This window comes from Theropithecus gelada, chromosome 5 (genome assembly GCF_003255815.1).
Source record: "Theropithecus gelada isolate Dixy chromosome 5, Tgel_1.0, whole genome shotgun sequence".
NCBI lineage: Eukaryota > Metazoa > Chordata > Mammalia > Primates > Cercopithecidae > Theropithecus > Theropithecus gelada.
The window spans coordinates 182,988,582-183,007,412 of NC_037672.1; the positions used below are offsets into that span (position 1 = coordinate 182,988,582).

General features: G+C 43.5%; 1 protein-coding gene across 1 annotated transcript in view; it reads left to right on the forward strand.

Moving 5' to 3' along the window:
* The first annotated feature begins 585 nt into the window (after window positions 1-585).
* Window positions 586-18,831, forward strand: part of FAM149A (family with sequence similarity 149 member A) — a 63,336-nt gene continuing 45,090 nt past the window's right edge. The window contains exon 1 of the mRNA XM_025386693.1: window positions 586-969. The gene's annotated coding sequence lies outside the window, so the exon portion shown is untranslated. The remainder of the gene's footprint in view (window positions 970-18,831) is intronic.

An 18,831-nucleotide genomic window follows, 5' to 3' on the forward strand; every position in this document is an offset into this window, starting at 1 on the left:
ACGCAAAACTTAGCATTACTACAGAAGTTTACCGTGGCTCAGACTCCAGTTTGATAGCTTACAAAAGATTCAAGTATATAAGGATGAATGTCAGTTTATTCACTGCCAGACTTAATTCATCTCTTTTCCCTACCCCAAATCAGGAAATGTATCTCCTGAGATCCTCCCCTGAATATTAATGGACAAACTCCATCAATATCTCATTACTATTTTTTTTTTGACACAGGGTCTCACTCTACCTCCCAGGCAGGAATGCAGTGGTGCGATCACAGCTCACTCCAGGCCCAAGTGATCACTTAGCCTCCCGAGTATCTGGGACTACAGGCATGCACCACCACGCCCGGCTTTTTTTTTTTTTTTTTTAAAATATTTGTAGAGATGGGGTCTCCCTATTTTGTTGCTCAGGCTGGTCTGGAACTCCTGGGCTCAAGCGATCCTCTCACCTCCCAATCCCCGTGCTGGGATTACAGTATGAGCCACCTCGCCTGGCTGCAGTATCTTATTTTTTACTCTGTTCAGCACTGACCCCACACCCCTTTGGATGCTCGCACCCATACGCTCTACCTTTCACATATGATTTTCAGATTAAGCAAAATACAATATATTCCACTTAATAACAAACATTGCCTTCCATATCTGTCTTTGAATTTGTAGTCGTTCCGATTATAATTTGAGTTCTCAAACATTTGAGTTACACAGTCTCTTGGTTCACTCCGACAGGTGTTGAAACAGGTATGCGTGGGTCTTACTACTTTAGTTCTCAGAGCCAGTCTTGTTTGCAGGTTCGTAGGTGGCGCACCTCGCTGTCGCTCCCACCCCAGCCTTAGTAACAGGGTTTGAGCAGGACCCTGGGGTAGGGGGGTGGGCGCTGCTGTTTCAAGCTCATTCGCCCAAGCACACCTTTCTACCTACCTTCCCTATCATCAGAGAGGTGACCTGACCCCAGCACGTGCGAGCTTGTCAGGTTGGGTAAGTTCCAGAACCTTTGGGAGCCAGGATTCTCTTTCAGGGCCCTGGGCCCTGAGCTCAGCGGATAGGATCTGCGAGGCTCCAAGCGCCGGGGAAATGGGGGCGTGTTCCTTTAAGGCGGAACCAGGCGAGGAGTGGGGCGTCCCCCGCGGGCACAGCCCGAGCCGCACCTGGGGCCCAATTAGCCTGGAGCGCGGCGGGGTGTGTTGAACGTAGCAACCGCGGGCGGCGGGCGGCGGGCGGCGGGCGGCGGGCGGCGGGCGGCGGCCGCGCCTCCCGGCGCTCCTGGCCCTTCGGCCCTCGGGGGTCTCGCGGCGCTGGGACGAGGCGGCGCTGCTCCCCGCAGGCGGGGCGCTCGGCGGGCGGACCCGGACCGGGGAAGGGCGACCCCAGCGGCGCGGAGCTGAGCGCCCTGGGCGGTTCCTCGGGGAGGAGACGGAGGCAGGGGCCTCCGGGGCTCCGGGTGCGGGGACCCCAGGCTCCTCGCCCCCGCCCGGGCCGCCTCGGCCGGATCCCCGCGGTCTGGACTCTCGGGCGGCGGCGAGGACGGCGTGTCCACTGTCGAGGCATGAAGGCTGCTGTGCTGGACCTTGGGTCTCTCTTGGCCAAACTCTTCGAGACCTCGACGGCGCCCCCCGCAGGCCCCTCCTCCAGACCCTCGGGAGGTGCTGCCGCTGCAAGGTCGGGGGCTCCAGGGCGGGCACCCCGCTGGGCACCGCCCCGACCCCGACGCTTCTCCGCGCCCTTGCTCTGGACTCCCCCTCGGCCTCGCGGCGGGCGCCCGCCCCGCTGCTCCCCGCCTCCTACTCCCGGGGCTCCACCGCCAGCCGCGCCGCAGGAGCAGTAGGGACCCTGCTCTCGTGGCCCAGTAGCCCCAGAGCGGCTAAAGCCCCGCCCCATCCCCCCACTCCCTCCGGCGGGGGCTGCTCCCCTGCACGCCTGGTGGTCCCAGCGCGGCCGACCCAGGGCCCCGGCGGGGCCTGGGCCGCGCTCCCGCGGAACCCGCGCCAGTTTGGCCCCGGAGAGCGAGAGCCCGGCGCCTACGTGGCCCCCGGGGCTGGCCCCAGAACCCTGTTCCTTACCCTGCCTGACATCGGCGAGGAGGGGGCCTCGGACGGCGACTCCGGGGATGGCGAAGCGTGAGTAGCAGCGTGGTCCGGGCGCGTATACCTTTTGCTGGGACCCCTGACCCCTTCGCCTGCCGCACTCACCTTCGCAGGTACACTTTAGGAAATGAAATATTTGTAGTAACTTCCATAATCCCCAGGCACCCTCCTTGCACGTTTCCTGGATCCTTACTCCTTGGCTTTGCGGGCTTTCAGACATAAGCTGTGACATGCTTTGTCCAACTTTCTGAGAATGAATCCTAAGGCGGCTTGAAGGAAGGGACAGAATTTTGTTTCTCTTCTACCAGAAGCATTGCTACTTAGAGCGTTTGTGTGGTTTTCTTGAGGACTTTTTGAAGTCCCTTTGTCTCAGAATATAGTAGGTATGCAGGGAAACAGAATACACACGTCTGCAGCAAGTATTTTAAGAAATGGTGAGACCTTGTGCTTTCCTGATTTTCTAAGGACCAGCCCCTAGTCTTATCCCAAGTGGGATGGGCCTCCTTTGTGTGACATCTAGTTAATTTATACATGCATAACACCATCTGACACAAATGGAATTGTAATGGCCAGGACATGTCTGATTATTACCTTAGAGCTCCTGAAAACTTGCCACAGTGCCCTGAGTTACTGCGGAAACGTTGACTTCATGGGAGCATTTTCACTGGGAATCGGAAGCCACTTCCCTAAACACACACACACCCACACAACACCCTTTTCACTTCCGAGAGTCGTGATAAAAACATTGCTCTTTTAAAATGTGTTTTAGAACTAAGATGAGTTTTAATTTTTAGACAGTGGAGCATATTGTTATTCTTGAGTGGGTAAATTTTCATCCTGAATGCTGCAAAGAAATAGTGAAATGGTCAAAGACAAATGAGCCAATTCACAGACTGGGGTTTCTGCGTTGTAATCTAGTGAGGCCATTCCCTACTCCCTTCGAAAAATCCTGAGTAATTTTTGCATTCATACTGATCCTGACTCATTCACAATTTAAATAATTACAGTTTCACAAAATTGCATGATATTCATGTCAATATGAAAATAAGCGGCCGGGCACGGTGGCTCACGCCTGTAATCCCAGCACTTTGGGAGGCCAAGGCAGGTGGATCACGAGGTCAGGAGATCGAGACCATCCTAGCTAACACGGTGAAACCCTGTCTCTACTAAAAATACAAAAAATTAGCTGGGCGTGGTGATGGGCACCTGTAGTCCCAGCTACTCGGGAGGCTGAGGCAGGAGAATGACGTGAACCCGGGAGGCGGAGCTTGCAGTGAGCCGAGATCGGGCCACTGCACTCCAGCCTGGGCAACAGAGCGAGACTCCGTCTCAAAAAAGAGAATAAGCAGTTAAGCAAAAGGTTGTTCCCACTCATTAAAAAATACTATATTATGACATATTTATCGACTGATAGTTTTCCCTAAAACTATCAGTTAATTGCTTTTGGAAAACTCACTGGAATACGTATACCTGAGGAATTAGACCATTGTTATTGGCAACCGGTCCTTAACATTTATGCAATTAATGTTTTATGAGCAAACAGATCTACACACTGACCTTAAGCGCTAGTCTTAGTGCTTTTAACAAATAGGCACTGAAATATGCAGCATGGCCAGTGAAAGAACTGGTATTAGTTTCAATTCTTGAACATATTAGCTCATGTTTATATTGTGCAAATATTTGCCATAGACACTTTTTGCACTGCATTTGGCATCATTTACATAAGAGATTATTCTGAATTAACAAATGCATTCAATTTTACGGACAGTGAAGAAATTGAATTTTTAAATTATTATTATTTTTTGAGATGAGGTCTCCCTCTGTCACTCCCTCTGTTCACTGCAGCCTCAACCTCCCAGGCTCAAGCGATCTGATTCTCCTGTCTCAGACTCTTGAGTAGCTGGGACCACAGGTGTGAGCTGCTAGGCCTGGACAATTTAAAAAATGTTTTTGTGGAGACGGGGTCTCCCTGTGTTGCCCAGGCTGGTCTTGAACTCCTGGCCTCAAGCAATCTTCCTACCTGGGCACAACTGGGATTACAGGCATGAGCCACTGCATCTGGCCATGAAATTGGATTTTAGGTAAGTGCCATGAGAAGTAATATACACAGCTAGGTGCTTTGCAGAATCCTCCTGAGTTTGTGTGCTCCTGCTGTCTGCAGCTGCAGGTAAAGACACACACAGGCAGGAAGCAGACTGGCCTGTGAGCACATACCATTTTCCCTTCCAGATCCACGGCTACTCACGTTCCCTTCCTCTCATCATACCCCACTCCTTTTTCAATCACTAACACATAAGAGACGAAGGGGAAGGAAGAAAGTATTAAGGTCACTTTTCTTTCAGTACTACAGACTGCACCTTGAAGGATTTTTTTTCCCTCCCGGATTTCTGCGGTGGTGATTTATAACGCCGAATAAACAAACCTAAGACAATGAATTTAAATTTGCTTCTACCATCTCATCTGTCACTTGGCAAATAGCTGCTGCTGTTAGCCTGCGTGGTTAGTATTAAAATCAAGAATTTGAATTTCAAAAGCTTGGGAACATGGAAAGGGAGAAATGGATAATGTCAGAGAAAAAGAAAAAGAGTGATGAGAGAGAATGTGAACACATATAAAGGAAACGTAAACCTATCTGTAAGCAATGTGGATCTAATTTTAAGGCTGTGGCACTGAATTTGAAAGGAAAGCCCTACTAACAGTTTATACTTTTTTTTTGACAATAACGCATACATTTTACATTTGCCTGATTCTGTACTTGGCTTAAAAAAAAAAAAAAACTCAAAGTAGTGAAATTAACTTGAGTAGGAAAATATGCAAACTGTCCTGCAATTTCGAGGCTTTTTTCCCCAAACAAAGGTGCTGAATAGCAGCAGGGGTTTTTAATCTGACCCGAGAATTCTGTAAGTGAAAGGCCCATGGAACGGAGGCTGCCCCATTCACTCCACAGGACATACTGGCTGCACATCTGAGCCAGAGGCAGAGGATACTGAGCTCTCTTTCTTCACCTCACTGTCCTGCATCCCTAGATGTGTGATCCAACACCTTTGATCTTCACCTTGGCTTCCCTGTGCATTTCATGTATATATTATGCCTCAGTGTTTTTCGGTCTCACTCACCCCTCTTCACTACCTCTTTTCACACTTCTGGTTTGAACCACACAATACACCTTGAAGGTCTTTTTCTCTTATTTGTTCTGCAAATCTAAGAATTCCTACCAATACGTAAGGTGGATAGATTGATAATTGCTGTGTATGAATGCTGGTAGAGTGTAAACTTCTAGTCAGGAAGTATTTATAGCTTGTATAAGTCATAGTTATTAGCCAGCATATACTCTTTTTTTTTTGAGTGATTGAGTTCCATTGTTAAAATAATATTACTGTGGATACATTGCAGTGGCTGCTTGAATGGCTTGTCAGCATGGCTGGCAGTAAAGTGACTGGAGGGACTCATCTTGATTCCTCTGACACTGAGGCAGCCTCGAATGTGATGAAGCCTGTAGACCCGGAAACCAGACAAGGTGGATTCCACCTCAAGCCAATTGCTAGCTGAGTAATTCTGGGCAGGTTTTTCATTTTTCCCTAGCTGTGCTTTTTCTTTCATGATAATATGGAGGCGATAATACTTTCTGCATCGAAGTACTCCAGAAATTAATTGAAATAATATATTAAGTAACATATGGAGAAATGCTAAAAAAAAAAAAAAGTGTTATCTATGATTACTACCTGCTTCTTGGCACAGAAATGAAAATTGAGAGCCATGTTTTATTGAAAGAAACATTCTAGGTGAAGGAAAGACTGAGAGAGAAAAATGATTCATTATATTTACCATGTGACTGTAATAAATGGCATCTTTTAGTTCAGTTATTTGGGAGAACAAATTATCGTACATGCCAATCTTTCATCATTACCTTCCCTGCATGACTTACAGAAGAAAAGGGTTAGTTTAATTAACATTACCACTGAGCACTGTGTAACACCCAGAAGGAAATGCATTTACCACTCTGGGATCAAACTTCTAATCTGCAGAATAATCAGTAGCATCACAAATCGTACATTTGGGTAGCCCTCGTCTTTTCCTCCACTGAAACCTTGTGATTTATATTCACATCTTACATCTGTTATCAGACTATAAACTCTTTGTCCTGTGACACTTAAGGGAACGCATGCCCATGAAGGACTTTTAGCAAATATTTATTGAATGGATGAAGAAAATATTTTCTTCCTTATATACCCACTGTCTTGGGTTTCTAATCTTACAAGAACCCAGGGGCAGTTTCAATGTCTTCCTTTCAGAATAATGATTGTCTTGGGTCTCTTTGTTTCATTGTCTGGAGTTTTTCCGAAGTTGGTAATGCTTTCTGCCGGGACTTAGCCTTTCCTCAGGGATGAACAGGGAGCTCAGTGTACAACTGTCACGTGACCATTTCTTTCATTAAAAGTAATAATGAATTCAACTTGGTTTTCCATATGAAGTATTTGCTTAAACCCGAGAAAACAATTTTGTTCTGTGTTATGCAGTAGACTTTTGCTGTAAATTATCCTCTTTCTCTGTTGTTATATTTCAATCTTTTTTTTTTTTTTTGAGACAGAGTCTCGCGCTGTCACCTGCCTGGCTAGAGTGCAGCAGCGCTATCTCAGCTCACTGTAACCTCCGCCTCCTTGGTTCAACTGATTCTCCTGCCTCAGCCTCCTGAGTAGCTGGGATATATTTACATCTTGAACATTTGAGTTAGCAGTTCTATGTTTTTTTGCTGTGTGTTTAAAGAACACATTTTGAGTGTTTTCTAATTTCTTATCCAACAAGCATGGCCCTTGACTTGTGCCAAGCTCATAATGACAGTCCTGTGGGAGTTGAATGCTTCAGCGTTGCGTAATCATAACAGCTCATGTAAATTAGTATAGTTTTTAAAGCACAGATTGAAGTTGGATTGAATTTGATTCACATCTCATTTTATGATTCTTCTTAGAATGCTAACTAAGCATTCACATTGGGTACTTAACCTCTTTAAACTTCACCTTCTCATTCATAAAATGGGAATTAATAATGCCTATTCAAAGAGATGTTGTAAGGATTAAAAGAGATTATATATACAAACTTGTTTCTGTGGTGGCTGGTACATAAGCACTCAATAAATAACTGTTACTATTACCTGATACTCATTATTCTAAATATATTTTTATTTATTACCTACAGTCAGCATCTTTTGTACAAAATAGGGTTTATTGCTATGATCTGCAGTGAAGGCTAATGTATTCATTGTCAACCTGTATTATATCTTTTCCATCTAAGATCCACATGGAGCTAGATTTTTGAGTAATCAGGGAAAGAACTGGAATGGATCTTATCAAAAAGCAGGAAAAATAAGATAAATGATCCAAGAGTGGTTTCAGACACACTGCTGTGAGCACACAGCTAAGAGAGAAAAGGAGGCCCGGAGATGATGCTGAGGGAGGGGAGGTGTCAGGGGTCTGAGTTCTAAAGAATATCCAAAAGTGGGGCACATGGGCACCTGGGGCTTGGGAGGGCACTGTAGGAGACCAAAGCAGTGCGAGCAAATGCATGGAGGCACAGAGTCACGTGGCACGAGGCTTTCCATTTGTTAGGAGCACAGCTTTTGTGAAAAGCGTTAAAACTAGGGAGAGCCTTGGATACTGGGCACGTTTAGTAAACACTGGAAAAGCCACGGTTTAGGTAGAGAAGTGGCAGGAGCAGGCTGCGCTTTAGAAGGGTTGAGCTGATATGCAGGGAGCTAGTAGGAGGCTCCAGGAATAAGCTCCTGAGAGGTATGGAGCCTAGGAATGAACACGGTGAAAAAGATACCAAACTGACAAATCTCACGAGACCGGCAGCACATAGGTGAGACTGAGGAAGCCAGAGGAAGTGCTGCAGATGATGTCATGTGGCTGGGAGGAGAGCGCCACTCATAAAGGGGGGGACCACAGAAGATGTGGGTTTGTCACGCAGATGAGGCGTTCCCTCTGGGATACACACCTTGAGTTGAGGTCTAGGAAAACATCTAGAGAAGGGAGCAGGCACAGGGCTGGACATTCATGGTGGAATGTGGCAGGAAGTTAAGGACTGGGAGTATAAACAGGCAGCTTTGCATATACAGGTGATGGTGAACACACACAGTGATCACAAACTACACAACAGATGACATCACACGCCAAGTAAGATAGGAGCGCTCCTTACTGTTGCTGCAGGTGCTTCAAGACCCTCTAAAATGAGGGGCGTCTCCTTTCTCTGCTGGAACAGTGCTTCTCAATGTGTGTGGCATTAGCTACCTGCGAGCAGTTACCAGGTGGCTGCTTGTTCCCTGTCCACGAAGAGGTAAGTACAGAAAGGGAGAATAAGCATTTAGAAATTTTATGGCAATTGGCAGAGGAGCTTTATGTCTGTTGACTCTAATAATTAAACATTTGGATTCACATTTGTATATTGTTTTTACCATTTTATTTTTCCATTTTTATTATATTTTAAAAGTATTTACATACAATAAATTGGAAAAATGATCCGACACTACAGATAGTTTGAAGACCACTGAGGTAGACTTTATTAAGATACCTTTAAACCACACTGAGCAAAACATTTCAGGACACCAAGAAAAAACAGCCAAACGTAACATTATCTTTTACTGTCCTTAAAATACCGGGCTAAGCAATATTCTAATAGTATCCTCTGATTGAAGATGAGATTCTTTAAATTGTTCAGACGATCTGGAGTTGAGGATGTGCCTGGTTCACAGTGTCTTTGAGCACTGTGGTCATCGGATGCAGCCTCCAGCCAAGCACCCACTGTCTGGGAGGAGGCAGTTTCCCATTCTTATTCTTGCTTTAATCCTAGCTTGTCAGTTTTTTTTGTTTTGTTTTGTTTTAACATAAAAACCATGGGGAGTAGAGTCTATTGCTTTCTCTCAAAATAAACCTTTGGATCATTCACTGTGAGGAGGGACAAAGGAAAGTGAAAATGCTAGGGAAAAAAATACCAGTTACCATTTACAAATACCATGCCACATATCCTGCACTTACAGAGGACCTCTTCCCTCATGGGTGCAGTGCAGATATGTGTTTCATTTTACACAGTCAAACCACCTACCTTTTTGGATATGCAGAATTTTACAATTCATAGGCAAAAATTTCAAAAATTACCTTCACATTTAAGGGTGTCACGAGTAGTGTTACACAGACACGTATTTAACAGGACGTGATTTACTAGGCAGCATATACTACGTAGTACTCATCAAACAAATGAATAAATACTATTCATTATGTATTGGAAAAAAGTTGCCCCTTTTTGAGAGGTAGAAATAATGAAGATACCGTCTTTTGTAAAGCACAGAAATCAAATAAACGCTTTGTCATGATTCACCATTATGGCACTTTGCAATGATTACATATCATTTAGAAGCTGGTGGTCTTTGGCAGTGACTAGAAAAACAGCCACGCTAAGACTTTTGCTTCAGTTGTTTAATAAAGAGGTTATTAAGGCAAAGTTGAATTAAATGTTCTTCTCAAATGCATGTATACCTATATAATCTTCTTAGAATCTTTGCTTTCTTTATAACCATAACTTGAAATTATTTTTAAATATTGTGGAACTTCTATATAATGTCAGTCATGAGGATGAGGACACAACTCACCTTGGAAGCTCCTGTTCATATCAGGCTTTTAGTGTTAATAATTCTATTTCAGAGAATGTCACTAGTTGTATAGAAAGGCAAAGTGGGGATGTATTGTAAAATGCAACATTTAATTCCCTAATATCAGTGTGAAGACTTGGAAACCATCCCTGTACATGCAGGACTCTTCATAATCCAGTTGACCTGAGTCTCCATCAAATAAAATGAACCCCTCCCCTCAAATAGAAGTTTTGTTGCTAAATTAATGCAAATAATTGAATCCTAGGGAACTACAGTTTCAATATATGAAGTGCACTTTGAAGAAGCAGGTGATATATTCCCAAGGAAAGGTCTGCCTCAGACCTCTGTTTTACTTATTGGTTTTAACATTTTTATAAGCATGTTTCACAGATTGATGTGATCATTGATCAACTACTTACTATTCCATAAAGCCAGGGTTCTTAGCATTTGAAGTAACAGCTCTCAGGGTCTACGAGGCACTAAATATAGCATGCATGTCTTATGGACATTATCACAAATCCCCAAAATGTACCTACAAGGCAGGGATTTTATTTTCATTTTACAGATGAAGAAATTGAGACTCAGAATAAGAAATTGCCTAATTCCACCTAGCTGCTATGTGGAAAGTGTAAGATTGAATTCGTGGAAATCAATCTATATCTTCCACACATAGGTATAACCAGGTACTTTTAATGAATTAAGATAGTAATGAGGATTAAAATCTACTTCCAAAGTAATTCATGGAATTTCCAGTAGTACAAAATGACTCCAAAGAATTATACTCTTTCCAATAAAAATTTAAAAATCATGTTAGTAAGGCTGGGTGTGGTGGCTCACGCCTGTAATCCCAGCACTTTGGGAGGCCGAGGCAGACGGATCACAAAGTCAGGAGTTCGAGACCAGCATAACCAATATGGTGAAACCTCATCTCTACTAATAAAACACAAAAATTAGCTGGGCATTGTGTTACGCGCCTGTAGTCACAGCTACTCGGGAGGCTGAGGCAGGAGAATCGCTGGAACCTGGGAGGCAGACATTGCAGTGAGCCGAGATCGCGCCACTGCACTCCAGCCTGGGTGACACAGCAAGACTCCATCTCAAAAAAAAACAAAAAACAAAACAAAACAAAACAAAAAACCAACAAAAAAACTCACGTTAGTAATCTAAAAGTATCTCAAAATAATATTCCTATTAGTACTGATAAAGAGACCATAATAGTCCATTTCAAAGTACAGATAAATGCATTTGGTAATAAAGGCGTGACTTCTTAAAGCATTCATTTTGTCAACTCTCTTCCAGATTATTTTTATAATTATGTTTTTTGTAAATTATTTTGTGTGGTGATACCAAATATATTTTATTCATACTAGAAAGGCAGTAATGAGCAAGCATTGTCTTACTAGAAAAAATGGAGAAGCAACTAGAGATGGCATTGCCAGGGAAAGGCTGTTCCTGCACGTCAGCATTTTCTTAATTAGATGTTTCACTTAAGGGTTTGGAAGAAGCCTTATAATTAAATATTGACAACTGTAATCCTTGCCAGCCCTGATGTTCACGTTTATCTAGTGAGCATATTTGTTTCATATGACATTTAACATTTTGGATCTTTTTTGACTCTTGAGTTCTAACATAAATGATATAATTTTGAGGTTCTATAAAATATAGTTAAAATATATTCTAAAAATGTATTTTTAAAGATTTATTAAAGTGACCATTTAAAACTTAGTCATTAACTTCGTTTCTTTACGGTGACATTTCTTTAGTAGAGCATGTCAAAATTACATTGAGAAAATGATGGGACCCTATGAAAGATGTAAGGAGACATTGATGGCAATTGATATTCTGATGCACATAAATGTATTGTGACTGCCCTGACAGGCGCTGCGCACGTTTACCCCACCTAGCGTGGGACTAAAAACAATGAGCGTGGCGGTGCCATCCTACACCCAGCGGCTGTCTGTCTTTGCTCTCGCGTCTGACTGTTGAAGTTCTGCTTCTGGTTCTTTTGTCTTTGTCTTGCTTTCGTGGTGAAGTTTAACCTCGGACTTGATGAATACCTTTGGCTCTTGATATAATCCTCACAGCTCCTGAGAATCTGACTCAAGCGCGCCTGTGATTTATCTTCCTGAATTCTCTGTTAACTATGTCAACCAACCCAGATCCAGCTCCAAGAACTTACCAAGACAGTGACTTCCTGGCTGGCGCCATCCTAGGCCTGTCCAGGAGATCAGAATAGTCAATACCTGTTTTCCTTTCATTAGTTTCTCACTCATCTCAATTATGTCTTTGTATTAAATGAGAAAATTGCTGACCAAATATAAAGATGTTATGAAGAAGTCTAAAACTATTGGTAAAGGAAGCATAAGATGAATGTAGACGGTAGGCTGTTCTAAAAGATAACTGGCCTGCTGTCTTTAAAACTGTCAGTGTCAGTGAGGTCTGGGGAAAGGTGGAAGAATAATTTTCTTTCTATATGAAAATAGACTAAAGAGAGGTAAGAACAATTTAAAATATGGAATTTGATTGGATGCTAGTTTAAAAATATAGCTATAGAAGACACTTGGGAAAATTAGATTTGAATATTAAAGAGAATATTAGAGTGAGTACTAGTTTGAGGAAACTGTCATTGATTTCCTTAGATATGATAACAGTATGGGGATTATGTAGGAGAACATCCTTTTAGGAAATGTATGGTAAGGTAGGGATCAGTAGAGTGTCACGATATTTGCAACTTCCTTTCAAATAATCCAGAATAAAATACGTTTCTGGATTTAAAACAATATGGTAAAATATTAACCATGGTTGAATCCAGGTGATAGGTTTTTTTTTTTTTTTTTTGTATAAATCTTTCAACTCTTCTGTATTTTTAAAAATATGTTATAGTAAGAAGTTGGAAAAACTATTGTATATAAGAATCATTATTATTCTGACCTCAACAGAAATGTTAAATAGTGACTTTTCATGGGAATTGTTCATAAATAATGTACATATTTAGAGGATGAACATCTAAATGATGAAACAAAAGATAAGTAAATTCTTGCCTTTTTTTTGGAGACTAGGTGGTTTCTTAACATTTGTGAACTCTAGTGTTCCAAATTTCGTATTTCCACCTTTCTTGAGAGCATGTGGTAATGGTGACTTTCTTTTATAAAATTTCAAGTCTTCAGAGAAGAATCTAAAGTTCTGAAGAAGGAAAAATGGAAATTATGATAGAGCCTAGAGGGAAAGAAATGAGTATGTTTAATTTTGTTACAAGATAATAAGAAATAGTGGGGAAGAGAAGATGGAGGAGATACTTCTATTCATAGGCCATGCCTCTGGGTTCAAACTCTGGTCATTCTGATATACAGTCCAGTGTTAATACAAGGAACCAGGACAGCTTGAAAAGGAAATGTCACTATTACTGAGTTTTCAAAGGATGTCCAAATCTTATTTTTGCAAAACATGGCTGTTTGTATAGTTTATTTTTGGCAAAGTATGGTTGTTAGTTGATGTAGTTTGTATAGTTAAAAGATTTCTCTTGTCATTGCAAGTTTTCCTGTCTGTACCATTATGAGACGGGTGAATTTTCCTCTCACGGACATGTGCTGATGTTGGGAGACAGTTCTCCCTGGGCCTTTTGTTTCTGTACGTTCTTGCTGGATATGCAGAAATGCAAGGCCCTTCGTGGCTCTTTATTAGGGCCATTTTCCAGGATTGCATTTGCAGTGAGCAGCCTGAAGAGATGAGGGAGAAAGAGCACATGAGCCACCGGCCACTGTGGACCAGGGGGTTTGCAAGCTCAGTGTTTCTTGTGACGCGACCCACTGCAGGATCTAGGACCAAACGCTTGCCCTGTGGGAAGCGGGGTGCAGGGAACAGATGTGAATTCTGATACTGTGGCAACTGCTTTTGCAGCAAGTAAGAAGGTCTTTCATCTACAATTTAGGATTCTCATGTTTTCTCTAAGCATCCACCAAATTGTGACAAACTAATGTGTTAGCTTCTTAGCTGAGTAAAATGAAATCCCAGACCCTTCACAGTCCTTGACAGCCAGCACAGAATAGTTAAGCAGCAAATATTTGCGTGACAATCACTTTCTTAAAGCACACACACACTTTTTGTGCAAAGCAGTGACAGTAGCTGAAATTGCGAAACGAAATTCCATTCTAAAAATTTGCCATCTTAACTAGATAGGTAAAATTTTCTAACGTGTAAGAGAAGGGGCTACACACTCACGCAGACAATGAGCAACTTGGTAGTGGGTGACCACTTCGTTTCCAGGTCATCCACGCCCCAGGGAGGTGTATCCTTGGTCAGAAAAGGATGGACTTAGGATAAGATCCCAAGATACATCTACAGAATGATTCTGTGAGGAGGAAATTCAAAGGCACTATTTTCCTCCAGGGTGGAGGCAGAGGGTGGGTTGGCTTCCAGTTTCTTGCCATTTTTATAGAACACAGCATGGTGATGTGTCCACAGCCATACAGGCCAATGACTGGACTGTTGGAAATTCTTGCTGGTGGCATCTCACAAACCTTTTCCTTTCTCTCAGTACTTTTTCTCTAAGTAATGATGCAGTTCAGGCCCTCAGCTTGTTGTTTTGTGATATGTGCCAGCCACCTGCTTCTTGAACCATCTCTCTCACTGGATGAGCACAGAGCTAGGATGCCTGCTACACCCACATCCCCTGTGGAGGTCTCTTGACCATAGTCACTGCCGAGGGAAGCAGCCCTAGGAAACTCCACAAACACAGTAATGACACTGCCCCTCCCGAGCTGATCAGAGCACGCTGGGAAGCCTGAGGAAGACTCCATCCATCAGCCAGCCAGCAATCAGTGACGTGCTCCCAGGGGTGGCTCTATCCAAGCAGGGATGTCAATGTGGTGAAATGGGTTTCTCACGAGAATTTGCACACGAGGTAGAGGGAGAGTCAGCAACACAGCCTTGTTGTCAGGTTTAAGTGAGATCTTTCCCATAAGGCACTTAGCAGAGCACTTGGCTGAAATATGGGGCTTAATAACTGTTGGATAATTAACACTACTATTGTGAACAGTTGAAGCTGAAGGGTACTCTGAGAGAAGGCAAAGAACAGAGAGGCCGTAGGCAGGCTGGGGCCATGAATACCCAACAGTTCGAAAGGGAGGTTAGAAAGAAATATGGGGTAGAGGTGAGATGTTGAAGAAGCAACGTAGGAAGTGGAATCACATGAACGAGCATGGCACCCTCTCTGTGTGCTGCAGACTTGCACTGCCAAGAGCGCGAGGTAACAGCCTGTTCTCTGGCTGCCCAGAGGCGGATGACCTTCACAGTCCCCAAATTCTAACCCCTAAAGCCTGCCATCTCCTTCCTCCCTTATATTCCTGTTTGGGTGGCATTTCCCAGACTCCTGTGGGATCTGGACGCTTATTTCCAATATTTGTAAATAATTTCCACAAAATGAATTCCTTTCATTGGTATCATATCACTTGCCCAGTCCATACTACTCATTACTAGGAGTACCTCGAGTAAGCCTCGCACCTTGTTACCAAAAATGATACATTGATGGACTTGCCCTTCCCAACTCACGTCTTCCTGAGGTCCCCCTTTCTTGCTGGCTGGATAGAATTTATTCACTCAGCTTTTCTACCGTAGGATAGTGTGATGGTCAATTTTATGTGTCAACTTGACTGAGCTAAGAGACACCCGGATAGCTGATAAAATGTTATTTTTGCATGTGTCTGTGAGGGTATTTCCGGAAGAGATTAGCATTTTCATCAGTAGATGCATTGGAATCTACCCTCACCAAGGAGAGTAGATCTACCCTCATCTAATCCCTTAAGGGTCCAAATAGAACAAAAAGGCAGAGGAAGGGCGAATTCTCTTCTTCATGATCTCGGACATCCAACTCTCCTGCCTTCAGACCAATATCGAAGGGCCTGGTGCTTGGGTCTTTAGACTCCAGGACTCCACCCTCGAATTCTCAGGTCTTTGACTTTGGACTGGGGGGAGTCACGCCATCGTCACCCCATCGACCCCCCTGGTTCTCAGGTCTTCACACTCGGGCTGGATCATACCACGGCTTTCCTGGTTCTTCAGCTCGCAGATGGCAGATGATGCGACTTCTCAGCCTCCGTGATTGCGTGAGCCTGTTTCTCTAATATATCTCCTGGTATATATCTCTGTATCTTATTGGTTCTATTTCTCTGGAGAACCCCAATACAGGGGAAGGAAGAGACGCTTGCTCGTTACAAATGGGCAGTATGTCACAGTTCTGTGGGGATTTTGAGCTAATTTTCTGCTTTGGAACCACTGAAGAGGCTTCTTGAAGAATGGAATGGCATCTTGTAATGGTAGAGCTGTCGCGCGTGCCAATTACAAATGTTGCGGGAGGACAGTTATTTCACAGGCAGAAGTCGTGTCTTGTGTGATTCTCTGAGAAGCCGTGCCTTCCCGCCAGGCAGAAGGTGCTGGAGCTGACGGCACGGGCCGACAGGAGCAACCGTACACCTCTCGCCAACTCCACCCTGAGAGGCCTCACATTGGGTGTTTGAAATCAGCCAAGGAGGAACTCTTTTGACCCTGCATGCCCACAGAACCTCAACTCAGAGCTTCGGTTTCTTCCGGAGAGTTAGTCTACCAGCACACTGCTGCTAAGTAGTGTAAGATGTATGTTTACTTCACAGTAAACACCTTTCAATCTACCTGATTCCACAGGTAGATTGAAACAAGGGGATGCTTTTGACAAAATATTTTGAGATTACTACTTCTGTCATAAGAACACTCAGAAGAGATGTCAAGAGGCTGGCCTCTCCGAGGTCACACAGTGGAAGTGTGGGTACCAGGTTCTGTCTGGTGGCTTTCAACATTTGTTTTCTGTCTTACAACGTCCATCAGAGGGTGACATGCACCTGCAAGAAACAGTTTCATGAGCATTTGTTAACATCATCACTGCAATTATGTCCCTTACTCTTCAGACAAGCAAGAATAAGGGAATGTACGTGAAAGGGGTAGTCTGAAATATTCTGGGTGTTTTTTTTTTTTTTTTTTTTTTTGAGATGGAATTACGCTTTTGTCGCCCAGGCTGGAGTGCAATGGCACGATCTCTGCTCCCTGCAATCTCTGCCTCCCAAGTTCAAGCAATTCTCCTGCCTCAGCCTCTCAAGTAGCTGGAATTACAGGCATGAGACACCATGCCCAGTAGTAGAGACAGGGTTTCACCATGTTGGCCAGGCTGGTCTCAAACTCCTGACTTCAGTTGATCCTCCTGCCTCAGCTTCCCAAAGTGCTGGAATTACAGGCGTGAGCTACCATGCCCGGCCTTTTTCTTTCTTTCTTTCTTCTTTTCTTTTCTTTTCTTTTCTTTTCTTTTCTTTTCTTTTCTTTCTTTCTTTCTTTTCCTTCCTTCCTTCCTTCCTTCCTTCCTTCCTTCCTTCCTTCCTTCTTTCCTTCCTTCCTTCCTTCCTTCTTTCTTTTCTTTTCTTTTCTTTTCTTTTCTTTTCTTTTCTTTCTTTCCTTCTTTCCTTCCTTCTTTTTTTTTTTTTTTTTTTTTTGAGATGGAGTTTCTCTTTTGTTGCCCAGACTGGAGTGCAATGGCGCAATCTCGGCTCACTGCCACCTCCACCTCCCAGGTTCAAGTGATTCTCCTGCCTCAGCCTCTCGAGTAGTTGTGACAATAGGCACACGCCACCATGCCCCACTAATTTTTGTATTTTAGTAGAGATAGGGCTTCACCATGTTGACCAGGCTAGTCTTGAAATCCCTGCCTCAGGTGATCCAGCCACCTCTGCCCCCCAAAATTCTGAGAAGCCTCTATTTTTGCCCCACACTGACCCTGAAGGAAGGATGCAACTCCCCTTTCCCCATAAGGAATTCATGAACTGTAATTGCATTAAATCACGAGGCGTGAGTCACTGTGTCTGGCCAATATTCTGGGTTTTAATGCAAATTATTGATAAAATTAGTCCTATATTTTTGTGGTCACAGCTTACGACTGACACTGAGGGTAAGGACCATGAGTTTAGATGATACAAGGGTGAAAGGAAATTGTGCTCTGCAGGGGCCTCATGTTGCAATTGTCTGTCTTCGGGAGCCACTCAGCTAAATATTATAAAAACCAAACAAAAAGAACAACGGAACAGTGCCTGGAACACTGTAGCTCATGATGCTTTCTTTCCCCCTCATAAGGACATGTATTGTATGTATTTTTGTTTATTATGGGGAAGGGCTGAGCTCTGCTTAATGGAAATATATCTGGTATATTCCAGAGCTCATGGTTTTTTGAAATTCAAGGTCCATATGAAATTCTGTTTATTTAGAATTAGAATGTTCACCTTTATTATTTAATGTACTTCAGTTGTTGGTTTGGTTAATATTCACACTTTTTAATATTCACACTTTGAACTTAGCATTGTGTGTCTGTGTGTACATATATGTATGTGTGGATAGATGGATGTCTGCATATGTGCATGTGTGTATGGTGTATGTGTCTGTATGGGGTGTGTGTGTTTCTGCGTGTGGGTGTGTGTGTGCATCTCTGTGTCTGTGTGAGTGTCTGTGTATATGTGTCTGTATTGGTGTGTGTCCATGTATGAGCCTGTATCTGTGTGTGTGCCTGCATCTCAGTGTGTGTATGAATGTGTGTCTGTGTGTGTATCTGTCACTTTGTGTCCATGTATGTGTATGGGTGTGTGTCTCTGTGTGTCTGTGTATGAGTGTGTGTGTGTGTGTGTCTGTGTATGAGTGTGTATGTGTGCATGTGTGTATGTGTCTCTGTGTGTATGAGAGTGTGTGTGTGTGTGTGTGTCTATGTATGTGTGCTCCGAATACACTTCTAATGTGTACCTTCCTGTCCCTGTTGGGAAGCCTCTATTTTTGCCCCACACTGACCCTGAAGGAAGGATGCAACTCCCCTTTCCCCATAAGGAATTCATGAACTGTAATTGCATTAAATCACGAGGAAAAACTGTGTATTTCACTAAAGATCCCCTTGAAAGATGAATGTGATTCATATCACACACCATACAATATCTCAGTTCAAAAGTTCTCTTAATTCCGCTTCCAGCAAGGGTGGACTGGATTGTTTCAGACCAGCTACCAGCTGAAAGCAACTAGAGAAGCTGAACAGCAAGTTAAAGACCTCAAAGGAGTTAGGGTGAC